At 40.8% G+C, this 12,861-nt stretch overlaps 1 pseudogene; it reads left to right on the top strand.

Annotated features, from left to right (window-relative positions):
- The first annotated feature begins 2,327 nt into the window (after positions 1-2,327).
- Positions 2,328-12,178, top strand: LOC116272596 (annotated as a pseudogene).
- The last annotated feature ends 683 nt before the right edge of the window (positions 12,179-12,861 follow it).

Here is a 12,861-nt window from a genome sequence, read left to right as displayed (position 1 = left end):
CTCCCTCAAGAACTGGCCGCTAAGCTGCGGTTCTTTTTAACTCAGTGAGAGTTTGAAGCCCATACAGGGCTATGGAAAAGAAAATATCCTCCGAAAAAACTGGAAAAGAAGCTTTTTGAGAAACTTCTTTGTTCTGTGAAATCATCTCACAGAGTTACAGCTTTCCCTCAAGAAGCCTTTTGGCTAAGACAGTTTGTGGAATTTGAAACTGATATTTGGAGTCTATGAGGGCTATGGTGAAAAAGGAAATATCCTCAGATGAAATCTGGAAAGGCTTTCTGAAAACTGCTTAGTGTCTCGTGAAATCATCCACAGAGTTATAGCTTCAAGAAGCCGCCGCTAAGCCTGTTCTTGTGGGAATTCGCAGCGTTATTTGAAGCCCATAGAGGGCTATGGTGAAAAAGAAAATATCCTCCCAGGAAAACTGGAAAGAAGCTTTCTGAGAAACTGCTTTATATGTGTGTGACTTCCACTCAGAGAATTTCATCTGTATTTCGTGGATCTTTGCTAGCCTTATTTCTGTGGAATCTGAGAACAGATATTCCGATCCCTATGAAGACTATAGGGGTTTAAAGGAAATATCCTCCTCGATACAAAGAGAGAAAGATGCTTTCTGAGAAAACTTCTTTGTGTTCTGTGAAATCATCTCACAGAGTTATAGCTTTCCCCTCAGGAAGCCTTTCGCTAAGACAGTTGCTGTGGAATTGGCAAAGTGATATTTGGAAGCCCATAGAGGGCTATGGTGAAAAAGGAAATATCCTCAGACGAAACCTGGAAGGAAGTTTTCCAAGAAACTGCTTTGTCATGTGTGACTTCCACTCACAGAGTTACATCTGTATTTCGTGGAACTCTTTGCTAGCCTCATTTCTGTGGAATCTGAGAACAGATATTTCGGATCTCTTTGAAGACTATAGGGCCAAAGGAAATATCCGCCGATAAAAGAGAGAAAGCAGCTTTCTGAGAAATTTCTTGGTGTTCTATGAAATCATCTCACAGAGTTACAGCTTTCCCCTCAAGAAGCCGCTCGCTAAGCCTGTTCTTGTGGAATTCGCAAAGTGATATTTGGAAGCCCATAGAGGGCTATGGTGAAAAAGAAAATATCCTCCGAGAAAAACTGGAAAGAAGCTTTCTGAGAAACTGCTTTGTGATGTGTGACTTCCACTCAGAGAATTACATCTGTATTTCGTGGATCTCTTTGCTAGCCTTATTTCTGTGGAATCTGAGAACAGATATTCCGGATCCCTATGAAGACTATTGGGCCAAAGGAAATATCCTCCGATAACAAAGAGAAAGAAGCTTTCTGAGAAACATCTTTGTGTTCTGTGAAACCATTTCACAGAGTTACAGCTTTCCCCTCAAGAAGCCAGTCGCAAAGACAGTTCTTGTGGAATTTGCAAAGTGATATTCGGAAGCCCATAGAGGGCTATGGTGAAAAAGGAAATATCCTCAGATGAAATCTGGAAAGAAGCTTTCTGAGAAACTGCTTTGTGAAATGTGACTTCCACTCACAGAGTTACATCTGTATTTCGTGGATTTCTTTGCTAGCCTTATTTCTCTGGAATCTGAGAACAGATATTTCGGATCCCTTTGAAGACTTTAGGGCCAAAGGAAATATCCTTTGAGGACAAAGAGAAAGAAGCTTTCTGAGAAACTTCTTTTTGTTCTGTGAAATCATCTCACAGAGTTACAGCTTTCTGATCAAGAAACCTTTCGTTAAGACAGTTCTTGTGGAATTTGCAAGGTGACATTTGGAAGCCCATAGAGGGCTATGCTGAAAAAGGAAAAATCCTCAGATGAAATCTGGAAAGAAGCTTTCTGAGAAACTGCTTAGTGTTCTGTGAATTCATCTCACAGAGTTACAGCTTTCCCCTCAAGAAGCCGCACGCTAAGCCTGTTCTTGTGGAATTCGCAAAGCGATATTTGGAAGCCCCTACAGGGCTATGGTGTGAAAGAAAATATCCTTCGAGAAAAACTGGAAACAAGCTTTCTGAGAAACTGCTTTTTGATGTGTGACTTCCACTCACAGAGTTACGTCTGTAGTTCCTGGATCTCTTTGCTAGCCTTACTTCTGTGGAATCTGAGAACAGATATTCCGGATCCCTTTGAAGACTATAGGGCCAAAGGAAATATCCTCCAATAACAAAGAGAAGAAGCTTTCTGAGAACCTTCTTTGTGTTCTGTGAAATCATCTCACAGAGTTACAGCTTTCCTGTCATGAAGCGTTACGCTAAGACAGTTCTTGTGGAATTTGCAAAGTGATATTTGGAAGCCCATAGAGGGCTATGGTGAAAAAGGAAATATCCTCAGAGGAAATCTGGAAAGAAGCTTTCTGAGAAACTGCTTAGTGTTCTGTGAATTCATCTCACAGTGTTACAGCTTTCCTCTCAAGAAGCCGCTCGCTAAGACTGTTCTTGTGGAATTCGGAAAGTGATATTTGGAAGCCCATAGAGGGCTACGGTGAAAAAGAAAATATCCTCCGAGAAAAACTGGAAAGAAGCTTTCTGAGAAACTGCTTTGTGATGTGTGACTTTCACTCTCTGAGTTTCACCGCTATTTCGTGGATCTCTTTGCTAGCCTTATTTCTGTGGGATCTGATAACAGATATTTCGGATCCCTTTGAAGACACAAGGGCCAAAGGAAACATCCTCCGATAACAAAGAGAAAGAAGCTTTCTGAGAAACCTCTTTGTGTTCTAAGAAATCATCTCACAGAGTTACAGCTTTCCCCTCAAGAAGTCTTTTGCTAAGACAGTTCTTGTGGAATTGGCAAAGTGATATTTGGAAGCCCAGAGAGGGCTACGGTGAAAAAGAAAATATCCTCCGAGAAAAACTGGAAAGAAGCTTTCTGAGAAACTGCTTTGTGATGTGTGACTTCCACTCACAGAGTTACATCTGCATCTCGTGGATCTCTTTGCTATCCTTATATCTGTGGAATCTGAGAACAAATATTTCGGAACCCTTAGAAGACTACACGGCCAAAGGAAATATCCTCCGATAACAAAGAGAAAGAAGCTTTCTGAGAAACTTCTTTCTGTTCTGTGAAATCATCTCACAGAGTTACAGCTTTTCCCTCAAGAAGCCTTTTGCTAACACAGTTCTTGTGGTATTTGGTAAAGGATATTTGGAAGCCCATACGCTATGGTGAAAAAGGAAATATCCTCAGATGAAATCTGAAAAGAAGCTTCAGAAACGTTTAGTGTTCTGTGAATTCATCTCACAGAGTTACAGCTTTCCCCTCAAGAAATATCATAAGCCTGTTCTTCTGAATAAAGTGATATTAGGGAAGCCCATGGAGGGCTATGGTGAAAAAGAAAATATCCTCCGAGAAAAACTAGAAAGAAGTTTTCTGAGAAACTGCTTCTTTAATGTGTGACTTCCACTCACAGAGTTACATCCGTGAGTTTCTGTGGACTTTGCTAGCCTCTTTCTGTGGGAATGTGAGAAAAAGATACTGTATCCCTTTGAAGACTATAGGCCAAAAGAAATATCCTCCCGATAAAAAAGAGAAAAGAAGCTGTCTGGAGAAACTTCTTTGTGTTCTGTGAAATCATCTCACGGATTTAAAGCTCCTGAAACCTGCTAAGACAGTTCTTGTGGAATATGCAAAGTGATATTAGGAAGCCCTTAGAGGGCTATGGTGAAAAAGGAAATATCCTCAGATGAAATCTGGAAGGAAGCTCTCTGAGAGACTGCTTAGTGTTCTGTAAATCTACTTCAAAGAGTTACAGCTTCTCAGGAAGCCGCTAAGCCTGCTCTTGTGGAATTTAAAGATATTTGGATGCCCATACAGGCTATGGTGAAAGAAATATCCTCCTAGAAAACGGAAAGAAGCTTTTTTGTTCATAATGATGTGTGATCACTCACAGAGTTACATCTGTATTCTTCGTGGATCTCTGCTGGGGCCTTTATTTCTGTGGATTCTGAGAACAAAGTTATTTCGGATCCCTTTGAAGACTAGGTTCTGTGAAATCATCTCACAGAGTTACAGCTTTCCCTTCAAGAAGTCTTTCGCTAAGACAGTTCTTGTGGAATTTGCAAAGTGATATTTGGAAGGCACTAGAGGGCAACAGGAAAGGAAATATCCTCAGATGAAATCTGAAAGAAACTTTCTGAGAAAACAGCTTAGTGTTCTGTGAATTCATCTCACAGAGTTACAGCTACCCTCTCAAGCAGCTTAATTTGCTAAGCCTGTTGTTGTGATTTCGCAAAGTGATTTGGAAGCCCATAGATGGCTAATGGTGAAAAATAATAAAATATCCTCCCAGAAAATCTGGAAAGAAGCTTTCTGGAGAAACTGGTTTGTGATGTTTACTTCCACTGTGAGTTCCACTATTTCTGTGTGGATCTCTTTGTTAGCCTTATTTCTGTGGAATCTGAGAACAGATATTTTAGGATCCCTTGGAAGACGATATATAGGGCCAAATGAAATATACTCCGAAAAACAAAGAGAAAGAAGCTTGATATGGCTTCTTTGTGTTCTGTGAAATCATCTACAGATTTACAGCTTCCCTCAAGGAGCATTTCAAGACAGTTGCTGAATTTGCAAAGTGATATTGGGAAGCCCATAGAGGGCTAGTGGTGAAAAGGAAATATCCCCTGGATGAAATCTGGAACGGCTTCCGAGGATCTGCTTAGTGTTCTGTGAATTCATCTCACATGTTTCAGATTTCCCCTCAAGAAGCCCCCCTCACTAAGCCTGTTCTGTGGGAATTCGCAGTGATATTTGGAAGCCCATAGACGGCTGTTGTGAAAAGAAAATATCCTCCGAAAACTGGAAAGAAGCTTGAGAAACTACTTTGTGATGTGTGACCTCCACTACAGAGTTACATCTGTATTTCGTGGATCTCTTTGCTAGCCTTATTTCTGTGGAATCTGAGAACAGATGATCGATCCCTTGAAGACTGTGCACAAAGTAAAGATCTATAAAAGAAAGAAGCTGGAGAAATTTCTTTCTGTTCTGTGAAATCATCTCACAGAGTTACAGGTCTACCATCGCGAACTTTTCAAGGAGATACAGTCCTTGTGGAAATATTCAAAGTGATATTTGGAAGCCCATAGAGGGCTTTTGTGGCGAAAAAGGAAATATCCTAAAATGAAATCTGGAAAGAAGTAAGTTTTCCGAGAAACTGCTTAGTGTTCTGTTAATTCATCTCACAGAATTATACAGCTTTCCCTCAAGAAGGCGCCAAGCCGCCCTTTGCAGCTCTGATATTTTGGGCCTATATAGAGGGCTATGGTGAAAAGGAAATATCCCCATGAAATCTGGAAAGAAGCTTTCTGAGTAAAAAATGCTTAGTGTTCTGTTCATTCATCTCTTCACTGAGTTACATCTGTATTTTCGTGGATCTCTTTGTTGTTCGCTTCTGTGGGAATCTGGAGACCAGATATTTCAGGATTCCTTTGAAGACTATAGGGGTAAAGGAAATATCTCCCGATAACAAAGAGAAAGAAGCTTTCTGAGAAACTGTTTAGTGTTCTCTGAATTCATCTCCTAGAGTTACAAAGTTTTCCCCTCAAGAAGCCGCTAAGCCTGTTCTTGTGGAATTGAAATTGATATTTGGAAGCCAATAGAGGGCTACGTGAAAAGAAAATATCCTCCGAAAAACTGAAAGAAACTTCTGAGAAACTGCTTTAGATGTGTGACTTCCACTCAGAGTAGAGTTACATCTTGTTTTCATGGATATCTTTGCTAGCCTTATTGCTGTGGAATCTGAGAACTGATATTCCGATCCCAATGAAGACTATAGGGCCAAAAGGAAATCCTCCCATATAAAGAGGAAGGCCAGCCGGAGAAACTTCTTTGTCTCTGTGAAATCATCTCACAGAGTTACAGCTCTCCCATCAAGAAGCCTTTCGCTAAGACAGTTCTTGAGTACCTGCAGCAAGTGATATTTGGAAGCCCGTGAGGCCATGGTGAAAAAGGAAACATACACAGATAAAATGTGGAAAGAAGCTTGAGAAACTGCTAGTGTTCTGTGAATTCACCTCACAGAATTACAGCTTTTCCCTCAAGAAGCCAAATGCTGAGAATTTTCCTGTGGAATTGCAAAGTGATATTTGTAAGCCCAAAGAGGGCTATGGCGTGAAAAAGAAAAATATCCTCCGAGAAAAAACTGGAAAAGCTTGAGAAATCATTGCTGATGTGTGGGACTTCCATCATGAGTTACATCTGTATTTTCTGTGATCTCTTTGCTATCCTTATATCTGTGGAATCTGAGAACAGATATTTCTCGATCCCGCTTGAAGGCTGTAGGGCCAAAGGAAATCTCCGATAACAAAGAGAAAGAAGCTGAGAAACTTCTTTGTGTTCTGTGTAACCATCTCACAGAGTTACAGCTTTCCTTTCAAGAAGACTGCCAAGACACAGCCTTTGTGGAATTTGCAAGGATATTTGGAAGCCCATAGAGGCTATGTTGAAAAGGAAATATCCTCAGATGAAATCTGGAAAGAAGCTCCGAGAAAAGTTCTTAGTATTCTGTTAATAATTCATCTGACAGGGTTACAGCTTTCCTCAAGAACTGGCCACTAAGCCTGTTCTGTGGGAATTCATAAAGATATTTGGAAGCCCATAGAGGGCTATGGTGAAAAAGATACATCCTCCTCGAAAAAGTGTACAGCTTTGAGAACTGTTTTGTGATGTGTGACTTCCAGTCACAGAGTTACATTTGTATTTCCTGTGGATCTCTTTGTCAGCCTTATTTCTGTGGAATCTCAGAACAGATAGCTTCGGATCCCTTTGAAGACTATAGGGCCAAAAGGAAATATCCTCTGATAACAAAGAGAAAGAAGCTTGAGAAACTTTGTGTTCTGCTGCATCATCACACAAAGTTACAGTGTCTCTGAAGAAGCCTCTCTTCGCTATGACAGTTCTTGTGGAATTGGTAAAGTGATTTTGAGAAGCCCATAGAGGCCTATGGTGAAAAAGGAAATATCCTGATGAAATCTGGAAAGAAGCTTTCTGAGAAACTGCTTAGTGTTCTGTGAATTCATCTCATAGAGTTATTATATTTCCCCTCAAGAAGCCGCTAAGCCTGTTCTTGTGGAATTCAAGTAGTGATATTTGGAAGCCCAAAGAGGGCTACGCAAAGAAAATATCCTCGGAGTAAAACTGGAAAGAAGCCCTGAGAAACCACAATGTTTGTGATGTGCGACTTCACCACAGAGTTGCACCTGTATTTCGTGGTATCCTTTCTAGCCTTATTTCTGTGGAATCTCAGAACAGATATTTCGATCCCTATGAAGACTATAGGACCAAAGTAAATACCCGACAACAGAGAAAGAAGGTGTTTTGCAGAAACTTTTTGTATGCTAGTAAATCATCTCACAGAGTTACAGCTTTCCCGTCAATAAGCCTTTCGCTAAGACAGCTCTTGTACAATTTGCAAAGTGATATTTGGAAGCCCATAAATGGCTATGGTGAAAAAGGAACTATCCTAGGAGGAAATCTGCAAAGAAGGTTTCTGAGAAACTGCTTAGTGTTCTGTGAATTCATCTCACAGAGTTACAGCTTTCCCCTGAAGAAGCCGCTCGCTAAGCCTGTTCTTGTGGAATTCGCAAAGTGATATTTGGAAGCCCATAGAGGGCTATGGTGAGAAAGATAATATCCTCCGAGAAAAACTGGAAAGAAGCTTTCTGAGAAACTGCTTTTTGATGTGTTACTTCCAATCACAGAGTTACATCTGTATTTCGTGGATCTCTTCGCTAGCCTTATTTCAGTGGAATCTGAGAACAGATATTTCGGATCCCTTTGAAGACTAGGGAGCGAAAGGAAATATCCGCCAATAACAAAGAGAAAGAAGATTTCTGAGGAATTTCTTTGTGTTCTGTGAAATCATCTCACAGAGTTACAGATTTCCCCTCAAGAAGCCTTTTGCTAAGAGAGTTCTTGTGGAATTTGCAAAGTGATATTTGGAAGCCCATAGAGGGCTATGTTGAAAAAGGAAATATCCTAGGACGAAATCTGGAAAGAAGCTTTCTGAGAAACTGCTTAGTGTTCTGTGAATTCATGTCACAGGGCTACAGCTTTCCCCTCAAGAAGCCCCTTGCTAAGCCTGTTCTTGTGGAATTCGCAAAGTGATATTTGGAAGCCCATAGAGGGCTATGGTGAGAATAAAAATATCCTCCGAGAAAAAGTGGAAAAAAGCTTTCTGAGAAACTGCTTTGTGATGTGTGACTTCCACTCACAGAGTTACATCTGTATTTCGTGGATCCCTTTGCTAGCCTTATTTCTGTGGGGTCTGAGAAAGATATTTCGGATCCCTTTGAAGACTCTAGGGCCAAAGGAAATATCCTCCAATAACAAAGAGGAAGAAGCTTTCTGAGAAACTTCTTTGAGTTCTGAGAAATAATCTCACAGTGTTACAACTTTCCCCTCAGGAAGTCTTTCGCTAAGACAGTTCTTGTCGAATTTTCAAACGGATATGTGGAAGCCCATAAAGGGCTAAGGTGAAAAAGGAAATATCCTATCTTGAAATGTGGAAAGAATCTTTCTGAGAAAATGCTTAGTGTTCTGTAAATTCATCTTACAGAGTTACAGCTTTCCCCTCAAGAAGCCTTTCGCTAAGACAGTTCTTGTGGATTTGCAAAGGGATATTTGGAAGCCCTTAGAGGGCTATGGTGAAAAAGGAAATATCCTCAGATGAAATTTGTAAAGAAGCTTTCTGAGAAACTGCTTAGTGTTCTGTTAATTCATCTCACAGAGTTACAGCTTTCCCCTCAGGAAGCCGCTCGCTAAGCCTGTTTTTGTGGAATTTGCAAAGTGATATTTGGAAGAACATAGAGGGCTATGGTGAAAAAGAAAATATCCTCCGAGAAAAATTAGAATGAAGTTTTCTGAGAAACCGCTTTGTGATGTGTGACTTCCACTCACAGAGTTAAGATCTAGATGCAGGACTTTGATAGCCCTTATTTCTGCATTCTTAGGACAGATACTGGATACCCATGAAGACTCTAGGGGCCAAAGAAAATATCTCTCCCGTGATATCAAAGAGAAAGAAGATTTTGAGAAACTCTCCTTTTTGTGTTCTCAGCAACCATCTCACAGAGTTACCAAGAAGACTTTCCCTTAGACAGTTCTGGTGGAATTTGCAAAGAGCTGGAAGCCCATAGAGGCCGGTGAAAGGAATTATCTTGAGAAGAATTCTGGAAAAAGCTTTCTGAGAAACTGCTTAGTGTTCTGTGAATATCTCACAGAATTACAGCTTCCCCTCAAGAAGGCCAAGCAAGCCTGTTCCTGTGGAATTGAAAGATACTTGAAGACCATGGAGGTCTATGAGAAAGAAAGGATCTCCAGCCTAAGCTTTCTGAGAAACTGTTTTCAGGATGTGTGAGTTCCACACACAGAGTTGCCATCTGTATTGCATCTCCGCCATCCTTATGTCTGTGGAATCTGAGAACAGATATTTCGATCCCTTTGAAGAACGAAATGTTGAAACATCCTCCATCACAAAGAGAAAGCAGCTGAGAAACTTTTTGTGTTCTTGTGAAATCATCTCACAGAGTGCCATAACTTTCCCCTCAAGAAGCCATTTCGCTAAGACAGTTCTTGTGGAACTGTACAGGATGGAATCCCATAGAGGTCTATGGTGAAGGAAATATCCAAGGATGAAATCTTGAAAGAAGCTTAAAACTGCTTAGTGTTCTGTGAATTCACAGAGTTACAGCTTCCCTCAAGAAGCCGATTGCCAAGCTTCCAGTTCTTGTGGTATTCTCAAAGTGATATTTGGAAGCCCTTAGACGGCTATGTAGAGAAAGAAAATATCCTCAGAGAAAACTGGAAAGAAGCTTTCAGGAAATCCGTTTCAGAGGTGTCACTCACTCACAGAGTTACATCTGTATTTCTGATCTCTTTGCTAGCCTTATTTTCTGTGGAATCTGAGAATATATTTTTCGATCCATTTGGAAAGACTGTAGGCCAAAGGTGCCATCTCCTAGTTAACAAGGAGAAAGAAGCTTGGAGAAACTTGTTTGTGTTCTGTGAAATCATCTCACAGAGCTACAGCTCCCTCAAGGCCTTCCCTAAGCCAGTTCTTGTGGAATTGGCAAAGTGATATGTAGGCCCATAGAGGGCTATGGTGAAGAAGGAAATATCCTCAGAAGAAATCTGGAAAGAAGCTTTCAGAGAAACTGCTTAGTGTTCTGTGAATTCAACTCACAGAGTTACAGCTTTCCTCTCAAGAAGCCGCTCGGTAAGCCTGTTCTTGTGCTCTTCGCAAAGTGATATTTGGAAGCCCATAGAGGGCTATGGTGAAAAAGGAAATATCCTCCGAGAAAAACTGGAAAGAGGCTTTCTGAGAAACTGCTTTGTGATGTGTGACTTCCACTCCCAGAGTTACATCTGTATTTCGTGGATCTCTTTGCTAGCCTTATTTCTGTGGAATCTGAGAACAGATATTTCGGATCCCTTTGAAGACTATAGGACCAAAGGAAATACCCTCTGACAACAAAGAAAAAGAAGCTTTCTGAGAAACTTCTTTGTGTTCTGTGGAATCATCTCAGGGAGATACAGCTTTTCTGTGAAGAAGCGTTTCGCTATCTCACAGAGTTACAGCTTTCCCCTCAAGAAGTCTTTCGCTAAGACAGTTCTTGTGGAATTGGCAAAGTGATATATGGAAGCCCATAGAGGGCTGTGGTGAAAAAGGAAATATCCTCAGATGAAATCTGGAAAGAAGCTTTCGGAGAAACTGCTTAGTGTTCTGTTAATTCAACGCACAGAGTTACAGCTTTCCCCTCAAAAAGCCGTTCGTTAAGCCTGTTCTTGTGGAATTCGCAAAGTGATATTTGGAAGCCAATAGAGGGCTATGGTGAAAAAGAAAATATTCTCCGAGAAAAACTGGAAGGAGGCTCTCTGAAAACCTGCTTTGTGATGTGTGACTTCCACTCACAGGGTTACATCTCTATTTAGTGGATCTCTTTGCTGGCCTTTTTTCCGTGGAGTCGGAGAACAGATAATTCGTATCCCTTTGAAGACTATAGGGCCAAAGGAAATATCCTCCGATAACAAAGAGAAAGAAGCTTTCTGAGAAACTTCTTTGTGTTCTATGAAATCATCTCACCGAGTAACAGCTTTCCACTCAAGAAACCTTTCGCTAAGAGAGTTCTTTTGGAGTTTGCAAAGTGATATTTGGAAGCCCATAGAGGGCTATGCTGAAAAAGGAAATATCCCCAGATGAATCTGAAAAGTAGCTTCTTGAGAAACTGCTTACTGTTCTGTGAATTCATCTCACAGAGCTGCTACTCCGTATTTCTGTGGATCTCTTTGTATAGCCTTACGTGGAATCTGGAGATCAGATATTTTGATCCCTTTGAAGGTCATAGTCAAAGGAAGTATCCTCCTCGAGCAGCCAGAAAGAAGTTTTCTGAGAAACTTCTTTGTGTTCTGTGAAATCATCTAACAGAGTTATGAAGCCTCTCCAAGAAGCCTTCGCTAAGACAGTTCTTGTGAAATGGCAAAGTGATATTTGGAAGCCAAAGCTAAAGGGTTTTGTGAAAAGGAAATATCCTCAGATTTAAAATCTGGTAAGAAGCTTTCTGAGAAAAGTTCTTAGTGTCTCAGAAATCCTCTTAACAGAGCTATACAGCTTTCCTCAAGAATCCTTTCGCTGAGACAGTTCTTGTGGAATTGGCAAGTGATATTTGGAAGCCCGAGGCTATGGTGAAAAAGGAAATATCCTCAGATGAAATCTGGAAGGAAGCTTTCTGAGAAACTGCTTAGTGTCTTCTGTTAATTCATCTCACAGAGTTAAGATCTGCATTTCGTGGATCTCTTTGCTAGCCTGGCTTCTGTGGAATCTGAGAACAGATATTTCGGGATCCCTTTGGAGACTATGGTGCCAAAGGAAATATCCTCCTCGATAATAAAGAGAAAGAAGCTTGAGAAACTCTTTGTGTTCTGTGAAATCATCTCACAGAGTTACAGCTCTCCCTCCGATGCCTTTCGCTAAGACAGTTCTGTGGAATTGGCAAAGGATATTTGGCAGCCCATAGAGGGCCATGGTGAAAAGGAAATATCCTCAGATGATATCTGGAAAGAAGCATTCTGAGAAACTGCTTACTGTTCGGTGAATTCATCTCACAGAGTTACATCTTTCCCCTCAAGAAGCCGCTCGCTAAGACAGTTCTTGTGGAATTGGCAAAGTGATATTAGGAAGCCCTTAGACGGCTATGGTGAAAAAGGAAATATCCTCAGATGAAATCTGGAAAGAAGCTTTCCGAGAAACTGCTTAGTGTTCCGTTAATTCGTCTCACAGAGTAACATCTGCATTTCTTGGATCTCTTTGCTAGCCTTATTTCTGTGGAATCTGAGAAGAGATATTTCGGATCCCTTTGAAGACTATAGGGCCAAAGGAAATATCCTCCGATAACAAAGAGAAAGAAGCTCTTTGAGAAAGTTCTTTGTGTTCTGTGAAATCATCTCAAAGAGTTACAGCTTTCCCCTCAAGAAGCCTTTCGCTAAGACTGTTCTTGTGGAATTGGCAAAGTGATATTTGGAAGCCCATGAAGGACTACGGTGAAAAAGGAAATATCCTCAGATGAAATCTGTAAAGAAGCTTTCTGAGAAACTGCTTAGTGTTCTGTTAATTCATCTAACAGAGTTATATCTGTATTTCGTGGATCCCGTTGCTAATCTTATTTCTGTGGAATCTGAGAACAGATATTTCGGATCCCTATGAAGACTATGGTGCCAAAGGAAATATCCTCCGATAACAAAGAGAAAGAAGCTTTCTGAGAAACTTCTTTGTATTCTGTGAAATCATGTCACAGATTTACAGCTTTCCCCTCAAGAAGCCTTTCGCTAAGACAGTTCTTGTGGAATTGGCAAAGTGATATTTGGAAGCCAGTAGAGGGCTATGGTGAAAAAGGA

The sequence above is a fragment of the Papio anubis genome, unplaced genomic scaffold (assembly GCF_008728515.1).
Source record: "Papio anubis isolate 15944 unplaced genomic scaffold, Panubis1.0 scaffold1325, whole genome shotgun sequence".
Classification (NCBI taxonomy): domain Eukaryota; kingdom Metazoa; phylum Chordata; class Mammalia; order Primates; family Cercopithecidae; genus Papio; species Papio anubis.
Note: the sequence above shows the minus strand (reverse complement) of the source record. Positions and strands in the feature narration are given on the sequence as shown.